Here is a 21,571-nt window from a genome sequence, read left to right as displayed (position 1 = left end):
TGATTGTTAAAAAAAATCAATACAGCGATATTCCTTTCATAGTTCATGGATTTTTCACCTTAATTTTGTATATTAGATGTGTTTTATTCAGTCTCAATTTTTACTTGTGGTATGGAATTTGGTCTTTTTTTCCTGTACATTTTAGTAGGAAGTAGGGAAAGCCTGTATGAGTGACTCCTTTCTAGATATCATTGTAAATTGGAAATTCCTGAATTCTGTTTTCAAATTGATAGCTGGGTACCACCTAAAAGAATAGTAAATTCAGAGTCCTCCAGATCTTATTTGCAAAGTAAATGTGGTAATATCACTAGATGACAATCAATGAGAAATCTGGAGTCTCAGGAATTAAAATGTGGAACCATGGGGCCAAGATATAAGTGAAAAAAATTATAAACATGCACCATACTGAGAGACTGGTCAACTGTTAACATAATACCATTCTACCAAGAGTTCCTGCAAGGTTTCTTTGCATTTAGCCCATATTGTTCATATCATCCTCTTTTTCTGGTTTGTTCTCTTATTGTGATCTTCTGTTTATTTTTTATAGAGGCTATATTTTTTACATTATATTTGTATATTTGTATATTTGTATATTTGTACTGTTAATTATGGACCAGTATATCTTACTTTCTTAATGGAAAGAATTAATAATTAATGTCCTCTTAATAGACAGTGGCATTATTTCTACAGCATAGGAGATATAGCCCCCTGGGTTACATCAAGTTTGGTCAAAGCATTAAAGAGGTATTCCTTTGCCAGGGCTCTGTCATTCTTGGGCTCTGTCACTATCATGGTCTACCCTGCCTCAACCAGCACTGGGTTGATATGCCTGATAGCCACAGGATGGGCCTTGATTTCTAGGCACTGCCATCTTACTCATTTTCAGGCAAGCAGCAGCTATGGTTGCCATACATAACTTGTTTGGAATTTTGCATATTTATTCCTCAATGTCAGAGTTTGAAGTTTGGGAGAAATTTATTACTGTGTAAAGTAGATATATGAATTTCAACCAGGCCTAAAGATTGTAGAGGTGATATAGCATGTTGAATGATCCTAAAATTTTAATTTAAGATCTCTCAGTTCGGGCTATATTAATTTATTTAATCTTCAAATAAAGTTTTTTAGACATGTGGTAGGTGGTATATGCGAAATAAAGTTCCTCACTTCCAAGATAGGATATTTCATTTTCTTGGAGGAAGATCTACTTTTCATTTTCTTCAAGTCTTAACATGTTTAGGGGATAAGGAGATAAGGTCAGCTAGTTCTAATTGTTGATGGAAATATACTTGGGGTCATAACTCCTGCCAGATCCCTGTGGGATATAGAGAGTGGTGTGAAGATGAGTCAGCCAATCTCGGACTCTTTCCTAATGAAAACCAAATAATGGTGTAATACTGATCAACTTGTTTGTCAGTCTGAAGGGTGGCTATTTGATATATTTATATATTTGCATGACCAGATCTGAGTGGAAGAATATAATCTCTACTAGGAATCATTGTGAACAACCAATGCAGGGCTTGATTATATATACAATACTTGCTCAGAAACCAAGCAGAGTCAGACTGAAGAGTAACTGTGAATGCTACCATTTTACAAGCCAAGTAAGAGAGGCAGAAACTGGCTGAGAAATTCCTTAGGGTACAACACAAATTAGGGACAGAATTTAGAATGAAATTCACAGGCACTGAGGTTCCAGTCTGTTGCTTAGTCACCGAATCTTTCCTCCATTCAGCCTTCAGTCATGGTTCTCCTTTAGATTGAAAGACAGATTTACTTATGAAAGTTGGTGCATATAGTGTGACGGGGGAATGAGCAGGAGTGAGAATCCAAGTGACGTTTCTAAATGTAGCGTTTGTGGACACTACCAAATTTAGGCAGTAAATATTTTATTCATTACTTCAGATTTATTTTCCACTTTAAAGATGAAACATACTTTCAAATAAATTTGGCATTATAGTAAAGTGAGAAAAAACAATTAAAAATAATTGTCCAATCATCAAAATAAAAAGAAATTCAACATTTTGCTGAATTTTCTTTTTTGAATACACATACAGAATTTTTATTATATGTATTAATATTCTAATTTTACCAGTCTTTAAGCAATGCTTTGAAATTTGAAGGAAAGGTAATTATGGAAGAATATTTAGATAACAATTATTGTGAAGATCAGAATTCAGTGGCTAGAATTCTTAAAGGACTGGCTGGCATTACTGTGAAAATGAACATATAAATATGGCAAAAATTCATGGTTGCCATACAGTTCTACAGAGGTTTAATAAATACTTGCTAAACAAATGAACAGCATATATGTACATAGATAATACTTTATATTTATATGTGTGAAAACCCATAATTGGATCAATTGGCTAGAAAGAGACCAGAAAAACTATCAAAGTCTTCAATGGGATCTGTTTATCTCATAATGTTATGTAATAATAATAACCATTTATCATGTACCTATTGTTGTATACAGTACCACACAGATGTAAATTCTCTTTACAACAACAACCAGGAAAGATGTGGATACTTATCTCAATTTTACAGAAAAACAAATGGGGACTTAGAAAGTTGAAGTAATTTGCACAGGTTCACACAGTTATTCAGCGCTGAATTTAAACGGATTTATGTTTAATTCCAATCAATCAATTCAAGGGGGGTGATAACAAACTTCAGTTTCTGAATCTCAATAATTTCACAAACGGTTAGATAAAATTAAAAGGCTTTAATGGGTGAAATTTCTCTCTTACTAGCCAAAATCAGTGACCTCTCATGATAGAATCTGTAGATTCATTCCTTTAGGAATGCATGACGCAAGTATCTTTTATAGAGGGTAACTATTTTTGTGTAAATTATTAATAAAATCAGTTTGTTGTGTTCTGACTGTCGTAGATTGGAAATTTACTCTCGCTAAACTAGTCTAGCCTGCTTATCACTTAAAAAAACAGCTTTTTTGAGGCATGCTTAAAATAAAATAACCTGCACATTTTAAAAGTATACAACTTGATAAGTTTGACATTTGTATATACACATGAAACCCACATGTCCATCACTTCACAGTTTTCATGCCTTTATGTAAGAGTCCCTCTCACCCTGTCCTCTCTTTCTCCTGCCCCCTAGGCAATAACTGATCTGTTTTTTTTGTCATTATAAATTAGATTAGCTTGTGTTTTCCAGAGTTTTATATAAATAGAATTGTGTGTGTGTGTGTGTGTGTGTGTGTGTATATATATTTTTTGTCTGGGTTCTTTTAGCATAATTATTGGAAATTCATGCTTTGTTTTGTGTTTATTGCTGAGTCTATTCCTTTTTATTGCTGAGCAGTGCTCCATCTTATGTATGTACCACAATTGGTTTATCCGTTCTCCCAGGGGTAGATATTTAGGTTGCTCTGGTATTTGGCTATAATGAAGTTGCTATGAACATGCATGTACAATTTGCTGTATGAACATATACTTTCTTTTCTCTTGGGCAAGTATCTAGGAGTGAAATTGTTGGATCGCATTACAGTGTAAATTTAACTTTTTAAGAAATTATCGGACTGTTTAACAGTTTTACGTTCCAAACCAGTAGTACATGAAAATTGCAGTTTTTCCATAATTTCCTCTACATGTGGGAAGTGTAGTCTTTTTAGTTTGAGTCATTCTGATCTACCTGCCTTATTTACTTATCTACCTATTCATTTATTTATGAGAGAGGGGGGCAGAGGGAGAGGAAGAGAGAGAATCCCAAGCAGGCTCCACAAACCAGCGCAGAGCTGGACATGGGGCTCTATCTCAGAACCCTGATATCATGACCTGAGCGGAAATCAAGAGTCGGAGGTTTAACCGACTGAGCCACCCGGGCACTCCTACCTGGCATTTTTAAATGATATTAACATTTAAGCAATTATTTATTGATTTATTTTGATAGTGTCAGTATTCAAACTGTGGAAATATTAGGCAAAAAATGTCAAAAGGATAAAATCTTTCTTGGTTACATTTTATAACATTTTCATTTTTAAAAAATATTTGATAATGTCATGAACATTCATATTTCAGGGGTTTCCAATTAAAATGACAGCTCGGGGTAGAGAAAATGAGTCTTCTTTTTATGGCCTTAATGAAATTTTATGATTTTCATATTCAGTTCTTGTGTATTTTTGTTACTCTATTTTTAGGTATTTTAAGTTTTTGTTGTGAATATGATTTTTAAATAATATTTCAATATATGTTTTATATATTTTTAAAAGGTTGTTGGTTGTTTATAGGAACACTCTTATCCAGCCTCTTTTTAAACTCATTTCTTTCAATAGATTATCTATAAATTTACTTATATTTTCTACATAGGCAACCATTTTGTCTGTAAATGACATTTTTTCTTCCTTTCTAATTCTATACCTTTTATTTCTTTTTCATATTTTATTGCATTGCAGTTAAATGCTTTTTTTTTTTTTTTAAAGATTTTATTTATTTATTCGACAGAGATAGAGACAGCCAGTGAGAGAGGGAACACAAGCAGGGGGAGTGGGAGAGGAAGAAGCAGGCTCATAGCGGAAGAGCCTGATGTGGGGCTCGATCCCGTAATGCCGGGATCACACCCTGAGCCGAAGGCAGACGCTTAACCGCTGTGCCACCCAGGCGCCCCCAGTTAAATGCTTTTTGAAGTGACAAATTATTAAGGTTCTCTCCTTAGTGTTCATTTTGGATCAGCATGATGCTCTTTGAAGATATGAACTCTAGTATCCAATAGTTATTATTTATATAATCTTGAGCAAGTAACTTACTTAATCAAGCCTCAGTTTCCTCATCAGAGAATAGGGATAATAAAAATGTTTGCAAATCCAATTTACTGGGATGCTATGAGGATCAAGTGAATTAAAATACATGCAAGAATTTTTAAACTGAATTGACATGCAGGGATTAAATTATTTGCCCATTATGGAGGGACTATTGTATCTGTTTCTTTGGAGTTGTTTTAAGGGGGCTATGTTATCCCTAAATAAGTTTATAAACAGATATTAGCTTGTTAAGAACTTGTCTTTTTATTTAGTGATTAGTTCAGAGCCAACCATAAGAAAGGTTAGCACGAGAAATTAATATAAAGAATGAGGAAATCATATCAGTTTGGTGTTTCAACCAAAAGGTGAAAATTTTAGAAAAAGTAAACCACATTAATAAAGGTATTATTTTATGTGGGAATGCTTTTAGAGCAAGACATTGCCTTAGTTTAGAAATTAGATCATATAAACACCTGAAATACGAAGTCTGAATATATATAGTGAACATAATGATCATCACTGCACTTATATTTTGATAGTCTATGAGAGGCCTATTCATAGCTAGATGCATATTTTAAAGTATTTTTTTCTTTCATAGCCACATACTCCAGCTAAATGTACTGGTTAATACTGGATTACTCATAAGACTGGCCATCAAGAAACTGTTCTGATCTTTGAAGTAAGACTTGTATTCTGATCATTGAACGTTCACTCTTGTTGATCAAAGGCAAACCAGTTATCAAAAGAAGAAAGAAAAACTAGGTCAAAGGTGAAAAACAAAATGGGGAATAAACTAAAAGAAAGTATCTCTCATTCCTAGCTCATTAGTTAATCATGTGTTTTAAAAAAATATTTTAATGTTATTCATTGTAAGATACCATGTATTATACTAGGTTTCATCAATTTAGACCCAAGAACAGAGTTCATGGTGATCTATATTAGTAGACAATGATTTTGAAATCTGACAGTCAAATGGAAGGAATATTTCATAATAGTGGAAATTAGGTAATCTTGCAACTCTGAATTTACCCAGAATTTATAAATTATATTTACCAGTTGCTATTATATATTCATGCAACATGGATAAATGATTGAACACTAACTTTAACATTATGTACATGTACTCAATGCCATGGTAGAGACTGGTCTAGTAATTTGCAAATGGTTCTGACCTTGAAGGCTAGAAATCCTAAATCTTCCCTGAGTTTAAGCTATTTCTGACTTACTCAAAGTGGATATGTGAAGGGTGCCTGGATGACTCAGTTGGTGGATGGAGCATGCAGTTCTTGATTTCTGGGTTGTGACTTCAAGCCCCACATTGGGTTTAGAGTTAACTTAAAAAAAAAAAAAAAGTGGATATATGAGTGTGTGTTGTGGAAAGGAGGAGAGGAGAAATGGGATATTGGGAAGGTGTCCTGACACGGAAGTCATTGATCACAGACCAGAGTATGGCTTCCAACTGCATTGTCCTGAGTCTGGGATATGGAGAATGCCATGTATTCATGGCTTGGAGATTGACTTTTAATGATTGTAGATTACTGAGGAGATTGGAGTTACTTGAAGAATGCTATTTTAGGAGAATCCTAAACAAAGTATCACTATAAGCAAACTACTGAGTTTTATATGTCTTCAGTCTTTTCTATTATTTTTTTACAATTCATTGTGACCTAATTTCTCTCAGTCTTTCATCTGCCTCATTTTTACCATTTATTGGCACTCATCCCCATGAACTACTATGAAGAGTTCTGCACAGGGTTGAGAATTTTTTTCTCCGCTCTGCATTCTCATCTCTGTCTTTGTGCTTGACTCATGTAAAAATGGACTAAAATTTCCTGAATCACTTCAGTTTTGTTGAGTTAAATCTTCAGTTCATTTCAGCCATGGATCCACCACCGTCCTCCTTTAGATTATGCCAACATTTCGAACAAATGAATATCTTTTTTTTTAAATATTTTTAAAATATTTTTTTATTTTTTTAAGATTTTTTAAAATTTATTTATTCGACAGAGATAGAGACAGCCAGCGAGAGAGGGAACACAAGCAGGGGGAGTGGGAGAGGAAGAAGCAGGCTCATAGCAGAGGAGCCTGATGTGGGGCTCGATCCCAGAACGCTGGATCACGCCCTGAGCTGAAGGCAGACGCTTAACCGCCATGCCACCCAGGCACCCCTGAACAAATGAATATCTTAAACTAACAAGTCCCCTCATCATCATTTCTTTGATTTCATATCTTTCACTCCTTCACTTCTTCCATCATCCTTTACTTTCTAAAGGTATTTGTTCCCCTCATGACTTTCGATCTTTTCATTTTTTTAGTTCTCTTAGTATGTTTCCTCCTTTATGCCTTAGATTATACCATTCTTTTTTTCAGAATATTATATATCTATTGAGATATTCTTCATTATTTAAAGATCATTTTGAATGGCACTTACCTGAAGTATTTTCTGATTTCTTTAGTTACAAAAAACCAAAACCAAAAAAAAACCCCCAAAAAACCCAAACCCAAACCCAAAACCAAAACAACAACGCCTTTACACTTACAAGGTACTTCCTTCTGCAGTATTTTATAACCTCACAACCACCTGTGAGGTTACATGATGCTGTTTTATCCATTTTACAGAGAGCTGGGTGGCTGATCTACAGGAGGTTTTACTCCTTGTTCAGTGCTCTTTCTGCTAACACAGCCTGCCAGAAGCAAATTCCAGAACTTGTTTAGTATATCATTTGCATCATTCAATGACACTTAACATACAGTAGTTTATTATGTAGTTATTTTTATACATGTCTAAGAGCTCCTGCTTCTATTTTTTAAGCTCTAGATAATGTCTTAATTTCCTTTAGAGTCCCAAAGCAACTGCCCCAGTGTCTTAAACATGGAAGATGCTCAATATATATTTGTTGAATAGATGAACAAATTAATTAAAGGACACTACAAAAGATAGAGTGTTGGAAGCCAGAGCCAGGATGCAGAGCAACATGCTTTCACAATACTATTTTGTAAGTAAAACAATGGAGGCTTAAAGAGGGCAAAAGGTTTCTTGGGGTCACATCACAAATTAGGAACAGAATTAAAAAGAAAACGCAGAGGCCCTGAGGTTCCACTCTGCTGCTTAGTCACTGAATCTTTCTTCTTTTCAGCTTTCAGTCATGGCTCTCTGTCTAGATTGAAAAAAAAAGATTCGTTTATGGAAAATGGTGCATATAGTGTGACGGGGAATGAGAGTCTGGCCCCACCACATTTCCATATGCCCTTAACAAGATCAGCGGTGTTTAGCATCTTTCTTTACCAATTTTGCCCACTTCACGATCTTTCAGGTTAAAATATGGCCCTTACTTCAATAGATTCCCATAAATAGGGGATATTTATGAAGATTAGTGATGCAAGACCCATACCATCCTGCAAGCTCCACAGAAGAAAGGTATTACATAAATACAAGGCACGATTATTTTTGCCACCAGCAACATGACTAAGCTTACTAACGCATAGTTCACAGGCTGCTGAGCCACCAGCAGATGATATACACTTTTTCCTGTACGTGGATTAAAGTGGCAAAAATTTCTCTTGGAATATTTGGACCATTTACTTCTCTTAAGATAATCTTTTTTTCTGTGGGTGGGGTGGGTAGTGTGGTGGTGATAGAGCAAAAGAGTTAGAAGTGAGATTAATTTCAGATCAAAACATGCATAGAAGTCCAAATAGGAAAACAAGTGTAAAGAAATAAGCACAAAACTAATATCAGCATGTAAAAAATATGGCCTTGTTTGTCCCTTACTTGCATTTCTTGTAATGTTGGATTTATTTTGAAACAGAGTATTGCTAAACACATTGAATTCAGTCATACTTCAATAGAAGAACAATTGTGAGGTCTTTTAGGAGAATCCTCTGTATCAATGGAGAAATGATAGAATTTAGAGTTGGTTATAAGAAACATTATTTTATGAAAATAGTTTCACATGAAATCATGATATCATTTAGTTGCTGTGATTCACACTTCTCATGTCTGGAAGGAATGAGATTTCATGACTTAAAGATCAGAGCATAATATCAAGCTGTAGAAAATGTGATCATTTTTTGTTTCACTTTTGTTTAATGTATATGCAAATATTTTATATGAACGAACTTCATACCTTGTGTACAATGAAAAAGGTATTCTTCCACATTCTGATGACCTGGTTTGATGGCTCCACGAAGTGGATAACTATAGAATTTATTGTCAGCAAGGTTAACTCAATGTTGACTAGGAGAAGTGAAACTCATTATCTGACAAAGACATGCTCCTGAAATTAGGGTAGTGAATACTAACTATCTTTCTATATATAGTTCATGTGTTCAGTGATCTGGGCATACATTTGCAGCTAACTAATTCTGACATACTCATGGAAAAGCTAAGCATTTCAGAATCATTCAACCCTTGGAAGTGGTACTACGGTTTTTCTCTGTGGACAACAGGAAGAGTGTGATTCATAAAATTCCCGAGTTGATGTTAGACAATTCTATGGTGCGAAAATCTGGGATCTCGCTTGAATACTTGTCTAATTACTGAAGGTGAGTGCCAGTTATTCCCTGAGAGATCTGGCTTTGCTTCTCTTCCGTGAGTTGATAGGTGGGCCTTCCATGAAAAACGCATCTTGGATAGCCTTTTCAGGCCTCATAAAAACTGTAACAGTTTTGCCTGCTCATCTAGAATCCAAGGTCCCTCCTTATATTTCTGGAGCAAGTTATGCCTTTTCCAAGGCATGTGTCAGTTTTTTATTCCTCACCTGTATATTTCCGCTAAGGAACCTGAGGCTCAGGAAAGTGAAATAAGTTGTCCAAGAGGACACAGATTGTCAAATCTGGATCTCCTTGATTCCAAAGCCTGTGACCTCTCCCATGTGCTACCCTTCATCTAAGAAGTAATTTTTTTGAGAGACACTAGTCCAAGGGCTTGTTCTCCCTCAATGTCTATGGATACTCAGGTATTATCACCTGATCTAGTTTGAAGACAGAATGGCAATAAGATCCATTTGTATTATCCTGGTGGAATTACTCTTCCCGCCTCTAGCTTTTATTGGAAGAGATCATAAGGAGCAACTACATTCGGTCTATTTCTTTCTCAGGGGTTTCAGATTAAATCCCACAGGAGAACATCTTTTAGAATTTAGAGCCTAAGTATTGGGATTTTCGTCTGTGAAGAACTGATATGTTTTCTACTTTTAATTAATAGGAACTATACACCTTTACAAGTTTCTTTTCTGCACTGGCTATCACAAAGCTCAGAGTTAAATTGGATATTTTGACATATAACCATATAATGTTTTTAGTTAGAATATTTATTTTTTCACCTCTCCTTGGTCCTTGTGTTCTAATTTATTAGGTGTATTTTGCATGTTATTCATTTCAACCATCTCAATTCCTGTCAATAAATAAGAGTAAAGACCTTTATAAAGAGAACAGAATTTAATCCTTCTTCTACCTTTATCTTCTTATGCTCTCTTCGAGAGACATTATATGCTGTACAATGAGAGAAGAGGATCTGAAGTCTAGGTGAAGATACTAGGGAGAATGACCATGTTGAAGATAAAAAAATCTAATTAAACTCATCCAGTGCTTTTTGAGTACAGACTGTGTGTTAGGCACTGTGGGATATTACAAGCATTAGTATAAATGTAAACACAGCCTCTGACTTTTATACTCACAGACTAGAAAACAACAAATAATGGCACAGTATATAATTAATTTTATAAAAAGATAAAAAAGGCTCAAAGAAAATGAAAAGTCTCCAGAATGTTTTATATTATGACAGGGACATTTTAAACATGAAAACATCCAAGAAAGTAACTTAAAGCTTTTATTCTTGAAACTATACAAGAATCTATTCTAATGTATGATTAACCTTGTGTTCCATTGACAATATACTATGCACAGGCCATGCATTGATATTGCAGCCTGTGGATTGTGTATCATTTCTGACATACCAACCTACCCTTCTCTTCTGTATTCAAGAATGCAGACAGGAATGGAATCGAGGGTGACATTATTTTAGGAAAAATCTTGAAACTGGTCTCATTTATAAGCCAAGACAATCATTTGCAAACCACAACCTAATTGTAACTACAACATGTCAAGAAAATTGCTATTCCACCTTAAAATGGGGTCAAAGTAAAAGGTTTTAATTTTCACCTATTTTCTAATTCTTGGTACTTTACCGACATGAAAAATACTTGATCACTATCTCTCTTAAGGTGTCTTAAGGCTTCTCTAACCACTGCTCATGTCTTATTTGTATTGTTAAACAACCCAATTCCCAGCCATTAATTCCTAGTGTTAGTAACAAATGGAAGACAAGATTCTACTAACATCTATGGACTTGTGAGCTTTCATTCTAAATTAGACACATTGATTGCCTATACAATCAATTCTTTTGAAGCCAGGTCTTGTTTCATTTGATTTTATGGACAGTAAGAAAATTAGGACTGTTAACCTTGACATGTATTACTTTGTGAGTTTGACAAGACCTTTAACCCTCTTGTGATCCTCAGGATTTTTGATATCTCTGAAATTTCTTAGTTATAGAATAACTAATACATAATTTTAGCTTAACATATAACATTTTCTAATTATACATATTTGGCTATGGTAACACGTGTATGATTTTGGTTGGGCTTTTGGAAAATTTTTGCCATCATGATACAACATAAGAATGATCTACTGTTCTTAGGATAGATCAGGTTATGCTATAGTAATAAACAACCTCTAAATCTCGACAGTTTAAAACAAAAGATTTGTGTCTCTCCATACCGGTACTGATTGCTGGGGTTGAGGGGCGCTCAGAATCACTCAAGGGCCTAGGCTGACGAGTCTCTATTATCTTATATTTCCATTTCAACATGAGCTTTCAAGGTGTGCCATTCTTTTTTTTTTTTTTTTTAGATTTTATTTATTTGACAGAGACAGCCAGTGAGAGAGGGAACACAAGCAGGGGGAGTGGGAGAGGAAGAAACAGGCTCCTAGCGGAGGAGCCTGATGTGGGGCTCGATCCCAGAACCCTGGGATCACCCCCTGAGCCAAAGGCAGACGCTTAATGACTGCGCCACCAAGGCACCCCTCAAGGAGTGCCGTTCTTACTCATGGAGAGTCATCCCCTGCTTTTAAATGGCTCCATCTAGAAGTGACCTATCATTTCCGCTCACATTTGATTTGCTGAATCAAGCCATATGGTTATGATAAACATAAAGGGGCAAGGAAGCTTAATTCTCCTGCAAGACCAGGAAAGGGAGGAGCACTAGTAAGATCTATCACACTTATGGAATTTGACTGTGGCATCAGTATGTGGAGATATTAAAAAGAAACAGAAAACTATGTTGAAATAATTTATGTGTATTTTAAAGTACTCTTAGAGATCTATCAATATTGTATCACAGAAAAAAGAAAAAGTATGATCCTAACACAACCTATTACTACCTGTTGGATGTTTGTGTGTCTTCCTTGGGAAAATATCTATTTAGTTTCTTTGCCCTTTTTAAAATTGGATTTTCTATTTATTTTTTGCTAGTGGGTTTTTGAAGGTTCTAATTTGTTTTGGATATTAACCCCTTACCAGACATACAGTTTGCAAATATTTTCTCTCATTCCATAGATTGCCTTTTCATTCTGTTGATTGTTTCCTTTGTTGGGCAGAAAATTTTTAGTTTAATAAAGTCTCACTTGTTTATTTTTCTTTTGTTGTCTGTACTTTTGGTGTCATATCCCAAAATAAACCTTGCCAAGACAAATGTCAAGGAGCTTTTTCCCTATGTTCTCTTGCAGGAGTTTTATGGTTTCGGATCTCACATTTTAAGTCTTTAACCCATTTTTATTTGATTTTTATATATAGTATGATTTAAAGGTCCCAATTTTACTCTTTTGCATGTGGATATTCAGTTTTCCCAACACCATTTATTGAACAGACTGTCCTTTCCATATTGCGTATTCTCAGAACCCTGTGATAGATTAATTTACAGCACGTGTGGGTTTATTTCTGGACTCTCAATTCTACTCCATTTATATATGTGTCTGTTTTTATGTCAGAACCACACTGTTTCAATTACTATAGCCCTGTAATCTAGTTTGAAATCAGGAAGCATGATGCCTCCAGCTTTGTTCTTCATTCTTAAGATTGTTTTGGCTAGTCAGCATCTTTTGTGGTTCCCTATGAATTTTAAGATGGTTTTTTCTATTTTTGTAAAAAATGCCATTGGAATTTTGATAGGAATTGCATTGAATTTGTAGATAACTTTGAGTTAGTATGGATATTTTCACAATATTAATTCTTTCAATCTAAGAACATGAAATAGCTCTCCATTTGTTTCTGTCTTCATTTTCTTTCATGTCTTAAAATTTTTAGTGTACAGATCTTTCACTTCCTTGGTTAAATTTATTCCTAAATATTTTATTCTTTTTAATGCTATTGTAAATGAATTATTTTCTTAATTTCCTTTTTGAATAATTCATTTTTAATGTATAGAAAAGCAACTAATTTTTGTATGCTGATTTTGTGTCCTGCAATTTTACTGAATTTGTTTGTTAGTTCTGGTAGAGTATTTAGGGTTTCTTATATGTAAGACATATTATTGGTAAACAGAGACAACTTTACTTCTTCTTTTACTATTTTTTTTTTTTAAAGATTTTATTTATTTATTCGACAGAGATAGAGACAGCCAGCAAGAGAGGGAACACAAGCAAGGGGAGTGGGAGAGGAAGAAGCAGGCTCATAGCAGAGGAGCCTGATGTGGGGCTCGATCCCATAACGCCAGGATCACGCCCTGAGCCAAAGGCAGACGCTTAACTGCTGTGCCACCCAGGCGCCCCTCTTCTTTTACTATTTGGATGCCTTATTTCTTTTTCTTGTCTAATTTCTTTTTCTTGTCTAATTGCTCTGGCTAGAACTTCCAGTGTTGTGTTGACTAAAAGGGGTGAGAGTTCTATACCTAATTTGCTGAGAGTTTTTATCATGAAAGAATGTTGAATTTTGTTAAATCCTTTTTTTTTTGCATTGATTGAGATGATCATATGATTTTATTCTTCATTCTGTTAATGTGATGTATCACATTTATTGATTTGCATATGTTGAACCGTCTTTGCATCCCAGGGATAAATCCCATTTGATCATGGTGAATGACCTCTTTTTATGCACTACTGAATTTAGTTTGTTAGAATTTTGTTTAGCATTTTTACATCTAGGTTAATCAGAGATATTGACCATTATTTTTGTTTTTGTGTGTCCTTACCTGGCTTTAGTGTGGGAGTAATGTTGGTCTTGTTTAAAAGTATTCTCTCCTCTTCAAGTTTTTGGAAGAGTTTAGGAAGGATTGGTATTAATTCTCCTTTAAATGTTTGATGCAGTTCACCTGGGGCAGGGCATGCCTGGGTGGCTCAGTCGGTTAAGCATCTGCCTTCAGCTCAGGTCATGACCTCAGGATCCTGGGATCCAGTCCTGTGTCTGGCTCCCTGCTCAATGGGGAGTCTGCTTCTCTGTCTCTTTCTGCCCTCCCCCTGCCCCACTTGTGCTCTCTTTCTCAAATAAATAAATAAATAAATAAAATCTTTTTTTTAAAGATTTTATTTATCTATTTGACAGAGAGAGAGACAGCCAACGAGAGGGAACACAAGCAGGGGGAGTGGGCAAGGAAGAAGCAGACTCCCAGCGGAGCAGGGAGCCTGACGCGGGGCTCAATCCCAGGACCCTGGGATCAAGCCCTGAGCCAAAGGCAGCCGCTTAATGACTGAGCTACCCAGGCACTCCTCAAATAAAGAAATAAAATCTTAAGAAAAAAAAAATTCACTTGGGAAGCTATCTGGTGCTGGGCTTTTTCTGTTGTTGTTGGGAGGTTTTTGTCATTGTTTACCATTGCTGGCCATTGTTAATGCTGAAAGTTATAAAATCATCAACAGCTATAGCTCCTAAATCTGTGAAACAGGGATAATAATTTCCACTTCAAAGGTTATTTGTGAGATATGTATTAGATCTTATGTACAAAGAATCTAACAATGCTTGGTACAAATGTTTGGTTTTTTTGTCCTTGAATGATTTAATAAATGAAGTCTACTCTTTATTCTTCATTCTCATTATTACTCTCACAACTTGGACTATATAATTTTCTAAATTATGCACAGATTTGGTCCACCATTTCAGAATACTCCCCACTCCCAGTCTGGCTGTAGCCCAGTAGTACTTAATTGGGGTCAAATTTCCCTCCAAGTAATGTTTGGCAATGCCTAGAGACATTTTTAATTTTCACAACTAGGGAGTGGAGGGATTACTACTGGCATCTAGTGGGTAGAGGTCAGGGATGCTGCCACACATTCTATAATGCATAAGACAGCCCCCAGCAACAAAGAATTTTCTGATCCCAAGTGCCAGCGCTGCCCTGTAGAGAAACCCTGCTTAGTCTAATTACCTGGTTTTAGCTCTGACTTCTCTGGTATGTTGGCAGGTGGTTTTGATCTGTCCCTCCACTCCACCTCTTTATTCTTCTCTGATAGTTCTTAGAGTTTTCTCTCCTTCTGTACCTTGAGGAGAGAAACCAAGTCTTTTCGTCTTAGTATTTCCCAGAGCAGATTTAGGTCTTAAACTTAGGAAGTTCTGAGTTGGTATTTACTTAACACATGATTCTGGACATTATTAGTATATGAAAATAAGATTGTTTTAATAGTTTTTTTTTTTTAATTTTAGAGAGAGAGAGTGTGTGAGTGTGGGGGGGAGTAGGAGAGAGAGAGAATCTTAAGCAGGCTTCACACCCAAAAGCAGAGACCAATGAGGGGCTCAGTCTCACAACCCTGAGATCATGTCCTGAGGTAAAATCAAGAGTCGGAGGTTTAACCAACTGAGCCACCCAGGCACCCTGAAAATAAAATTGTTTTATAAATAATTGTTTTTCTTTCAGGATACTTAGCTTTGAGATTTTGGGGCTTGGAGGATTGCTGTAGTAGTAAAAATGAAGGCGCATGTCCATACATGTCTTTCTTCAGACAGGAAAAATAGTTTTTTAAAGTGAATTTGACACACAGGAGAGAAATAAAGTGTGATTAAATAAACAAAGAAAAAGAATGAGTTCCCTTTGCATAAATGTAGATAAAAATAAATACAATGTTTACCTGTACCTTTATTAAGTAATGATTTTGTTTAGGTATTTTTTGTAAAGTTAATATATAACATACTAACTTTTATTAATATATAATTATGTTGCCATGTGAATTTTATATTCCATAAGCTATTCTGTGACTTTTGTCTTTTGTTAAGCTATTCTGTGTCTACTCTGTATTTTAGTAATAATAGAATCATAGGATTTTAGCATGTAAACATATATAGTACTTTTTTTTCCCAACTAGGAGTCAATACTTTCACCAGCTTCTTTTTATAGTTCTAATTTCTTATTTTTTTCCAGGGACATTTCCCCTCTCATTCAAATAGGAGATAAGAAACTTTCAAAGTGATACTCTACAATTAGAAAATTGAGAATAGAAAATCTTATGAAAGCAGTTTCTGTGTGATGATGTGTATAGAAACCAGATTTGAGATGGTTGAGAAGTGAGGGGAAAATAAGGTGCCGGGGACAATAATAGACAATTCTATTGATAAATTTGACCATTTGAGGGGAAGAGAGAGCCTGGGAATAGCTAAGGGGCAGAGGGGTGGAAGGAGAATTTATTTCTTCATTGGAGAGAATTTGCTATGTTTCAATCTACCAGTGTATATATATATATTTGAGTCATTTCCCTCCCATTGTGCAATCTGGAAACCTTTTCAGTTTAAAATTGTTACACATTCTTCAACATTCCACTAAAATTTTAATGCAAATTATATGAACCACTCACACTCAGTGATTAAAATTGTTGCAAACATAGCACAAATGTATCTTAACTGATTCTAATAAATAACAGCACTGATTATTATTGTTATGTAACTTTTGGTTCATGGGTTAAGTTTGATTCTCCCAACGTATAAGCTTTTATAGGCATGTTTCCTTTTTATATTTGGTAGTATATTTAGTAGTGTTCACTGAAGAAATATTGTTGAAGACATAGTCTCTTACACGGTATTATGGAGTCTTCTATTTTTTTTTTTTAAGATTTTATTTATTTATTTGAGACAGAGAGGGAGAGAGCACGAGTGGTGGGGAGGGGCAGAAGGAGAGGGGGAAGCAGATTCCCTACTGAGCAAGGAGCCCGACCTGGGGCTCAACCCCAGAACCCTGAGATCATGACCTGAGCTTAAGGCAGCTGCTTAACTGACTGAGCCACCCAGGTGCCCCTTATGGAGTCTTCTTAACGAAGCCATGTCAAACAAATTTTTGTCAGATATCAGTTCCACAGAAAGCTTTATTAAAGTAAACTGCCTATAAACTTTGCATCTGATTATCTTTTCTTCTTGGCTCTGGCTGCTGGAAAGATCAGCCTCTGATCCAAATATAGGTCCACTTATAGGATTAACATGAGAGTTTACGGTATGAATTCCATGACTACTTGTTTTTATTACTGGCCTCATCTTTGTTTTCTACCTTATTTTACTTCACACCCATTTCTACATTAATTTTTTCCCTTATTTTATTGTATGTTTTCCAAATAATTTGTTGGAATTATCTGGAGTACAATAATAAATTAGAAAGTGAAATTTTAATAATAAGTGTAAGTTTCTTTGTATGCCTATAGGTCCTAATGACTTGTATGCAGTGGCCATACAATAAACATTTATCCTATTGATGATGTTAATGATAACTCTGTAAAGTGAGAAAAGTTCTACTGATCAGTAGGGTTGAATATATGAAAGACAAACTAAACAAATAAACGAATGAACAACAAAACACACCTCAATCTGCATTCCTTTTTTAATTTTCTAAAACAAACGAAAATTTTTAGTTCTAGTCATTGTCTTCTTACAGGGGGGTAGGTATTACACATGTTAACTAAGACAAATTTCCTTCAGTGACACCTTTCTCCTAAATTGCTTAAAATGTTTTGAACTGGGGGCACCTGAGTGACTCAGGTGGTTAAGTGTCTGCCTTTGGCTCAGGTGAAGATCTCAGGGTCCTGGGATCCAGCCCCACGTCAAGCTCTGTGCTCAGTGGGGAGTCTGCTTCTCCCTTTCCCTCGGCCCCTACCCCTGCTCGTGCGTGCTCTGTCAAGTAAATAAATAAAATCTTTTAAAAATAGTTTTATGTCAGGAGATACATCTGGATTTTTTACCTTTGTTGCTATTGTTTAGGGCCTTGCTAATGGAAGGTTGTCTGATGGATTATTATTATGCTTTGGCATAATCTGATAACTGGTTAGAAATGAATGTTCTTAGGCCCCATCATCCATTTACTAAATCAGTTTTCAGTTTAACAAGATTTGCAGGTGACTTGTATACACATTAAAATTTGAGAACCATTTATTCAGAGGACTTTTAGGAGGCTAATGCCGACAGGCTTTAGGAGTAGGTTAATTTTAGAAATACAGAATAGAGCCTCTAATTAATATTTAGGTCTACTGGATCTCTAGTTTTATTTCTCCAGGATTTTCTGAACAATACAGGCCAACATTCATAAACTGTGCTTTTAAAAAAATTTAATTTTGCTAAATCCAAAGTTGCCTTGTAATTAGCTTTCGACATGTAGCAACTAAAAATCTATATAAATACACATGCAATCTGCCTCTATATCTGTAGGCAAAAAGACTGTTGAGTAGGTATGCTATTAATGTAATACATGTAGAGAATAGTTGCAGTGGCTAATTTGCATTTATTCTCTCCACCAGTACATTTTAGATACACGTCTGTTGGAAAAGGACGGAGAGCTCTAGCTGATAACTTCATAGAATTAGTTTGATTGAAAAAGTTCTCTGTTATGACATTTATTTAGATCTATCAATTTAGCTACAGTTAATCCTTGAACAACATGCAGGTTAAGGGTGCTGACCCCCGTGCAGTCGAAAATCTGCATATAACTCTTGACTCCCCAGAAACTTAACTATTAATAGCCTACTGTTGACTGGAAACCTTACCAATTACATAAACAATCAAATTAGCAAATATTTTGTGTGTTATATATATTATTCACTTACAATAAAGTAAGCATTAAGTAAGAAATGCTATTAAGAAAATCATAAGGAAGAGAAAATACATTTATGGTACTGTACCGTATTTTATCAATACTGCAGCACTTTGCATGATGACGACAGTTTACAGATGACAACACTTTACATCGTCTGCTTACAAGATGAATCATGTCAGTATCTACATCAATATTGTCTTATATGATACAAAACACTGTTGATATCATACGTATTATTAACACTAGACCTCAAAAATGAAAAGATAATGTGAAAAAGAGATTTTCTGAAAAAGAAATTTACAATTATTTACATGTATAATGAATGTTTCATGCTTTGATAATGAAGAAGCAGCAATATAATTGCTTCATGGTAGCTTAGCCTATCCAGTAATGAATGGATCATTATAAGATTTTTATGGCATGTAGTGTTACAGTAATACTCATAATACAGTATTGGAAACATTACATTCAACATTTCTAGTCTATGGGGTTTGTCTGTGATTTTTTTTCAAATTGGCCAGAAATCTCCAAAAATTTTACAATATATTTGTTGAAAAAAATCCACTTATAAGTGGACCTATACAGTTGAAACCTGTACATTTAAGGGTAAACTGTACCTATCTATGTATCTGATTTCGTATCTGTCACCAAAAAATTTCTGCTCTGATATCTATGTCTATGCCACTGTTTATGTTTATATCTACATCTAAATATTTCTGTATCAAAAGAATGAATTTGTGTTTTTTCAGTCAATTCATAGATCATAGAACAAAACAGGAAGAAAGTGTATGACACACATCAATCCAGTCCCTTGTCTCCATTGTAGATCTGAATCTGTTATTCCAAAAGTTTCAGATTATAAAAATCAATCTGAACCACTGTGTTCTGGAATCTGTATTTCAATAAGCTCCTAAGATAATTCTTATGAATCAGGTATGTTTGGGAAATGTTGAAATCAATGAGTTAATGGGTGTATAAATTATTCTCCTTTTAGAAAAAAAAGCTCACATACTATTGAAATTAGTATTCTATTCTTTTAAATCATGTTTTTAATATGAATTTAGGGATAAGTCTAAATTTAATATTTGGAAACTCTTTATTCAGCATTTTATAATTCAGAAGGATCCAAGCCCCTCTGAAAAGTTATAAAAATCAATCTTTTGTAACTCACTTTCAGAGTCTTAATATATAAATTAAAAGATACGATCCATGTCATTTGTGAAAGTGGATATTTCTATGATTATGAAAGATGGAATTAAGAAAGGATATATTCTTAACACAAACATTGGTGTAGAACATTAGCTTGTTTGCCATTTGCCTTGATTTTGACAGTTGTGTGCTCAGAGTTGGGGGCTGCAGGGCCCCAATATTTGGTCTTTGTCTACGATTCTTGCAAGGAGACTTCAACTCAGCTGCTGAAAAAATAAATGCAAAACAACGATCAGATTACAGTTGAGCTGGCTACTTAAAAAAAAGCTAAAGTAATTATCTCTGTCTGTAACTTAGGGGTGCACAAAATGTTTACAATAACTTGCTTGGCAAACTGGGTTTTCTCATATTCCTCATGGTGTAGGTGTCAAAACCATATGCTACCTATAATAATGGACTGTTCTAGGGCACAAAGCTATTCATATTCATGTCACAGGATATGTTTACATGGGAGCAAAATGCTCTAACATCAGAATAAATCAGTAACATCTTAGAGTTCAAATTTCCATATGTTTTCTTGGCATAATAAAGAAGAAAAATTCCGATGTTGTGTAATACACTTTAATTAAAAACAGAACTTTTCTACAAATCATGGAAGTTCTCAAATAGTGCAGATGAATGTATCATTTTGTCATATCATAAACATTTATCATCATTAAGTGGAAATAAGGATAGAAGCTATCACACAGATATTGTGTGTGTTTTTTTTTGATCTCTGAACATACCCATTTATTTTAATCAATTAAAATCGGATTTGACTTGGATTAGGTTTTAGGAGTTGTGCCATGTCAGACTGTGTCAGGAGAGATTGAACTATGTTGTCTAGGTGATGCAGAGGTATCTGAAGCATTTAATTCTTTTAATAATTATGAGTTCAGGTTTAGTCCTTAGAAAAACATCTGATCATTTTTTTATGTTTGTAAAGTTATGCTCTTTAGGTTTCCTTTTATCATAAATATATATTATAGTTTGTATCAGTAATTGATGATATCACTATTAAAAGGTTATTTCACAGTTATTTTGATACCTTTCAATGAAAAAAGGTCAGCAGTAGTGCATATAACTGAGAACTTTCAAAATAAGATCCTGACTATGATAAGAAAATATGAGTCAATCTATGCTTGTAAAACAGAATTCCATTTTATGTGATGAATGATTTAATTACATGTTGATTCTTTTTTGGAATAAAAGTCATTTGAATTATTGAGAGATAGCCAGAATAACCATGTTGTTTATAATTATTTTTGCAAAATATTGTCTTGCACAAATGTGGAAGAAATAATAAAATCAATGCATTTTTTTAATGCATTGAAAGTTTCAGCCTTAAGCTACTGAAGAGAAGTGACCATCGAAATACTTCTTATTTACAAATACTTCTTATTTACAAAGAAAACATGATTGAATTATATCATCTGAACCTGGGATTTAATATTTGTCATCAAACAACTCCCTAGTTTAGGTTAAAATACTCTTGGATTTTCCCTCGTTCTGAGAAAGTAAGTAGTAGAACTATGAATTTCATGTAAAAATGGTAAGAAGAGTCTCTATTTAGGTA

This window comes from Ursus arctos, unplaced genomic scaffold, assembly GCF_023065955.2.
Source record: "Ursus arctos isolate Adak ecotype North America unplaced genomic scaffold, UrsArc2.0 scaffold_20, whole genome shotgun sequence".
Classification (NCBI taxonomy): domain Eukaryota; kingdom Metazoa; phylum Chordata; class Mammalia; order Carnivora; family Ursidae; genus Ursus; species Ursus arctos.
This window is presented reverse-complemented; position numbering follows the sequence as displayed.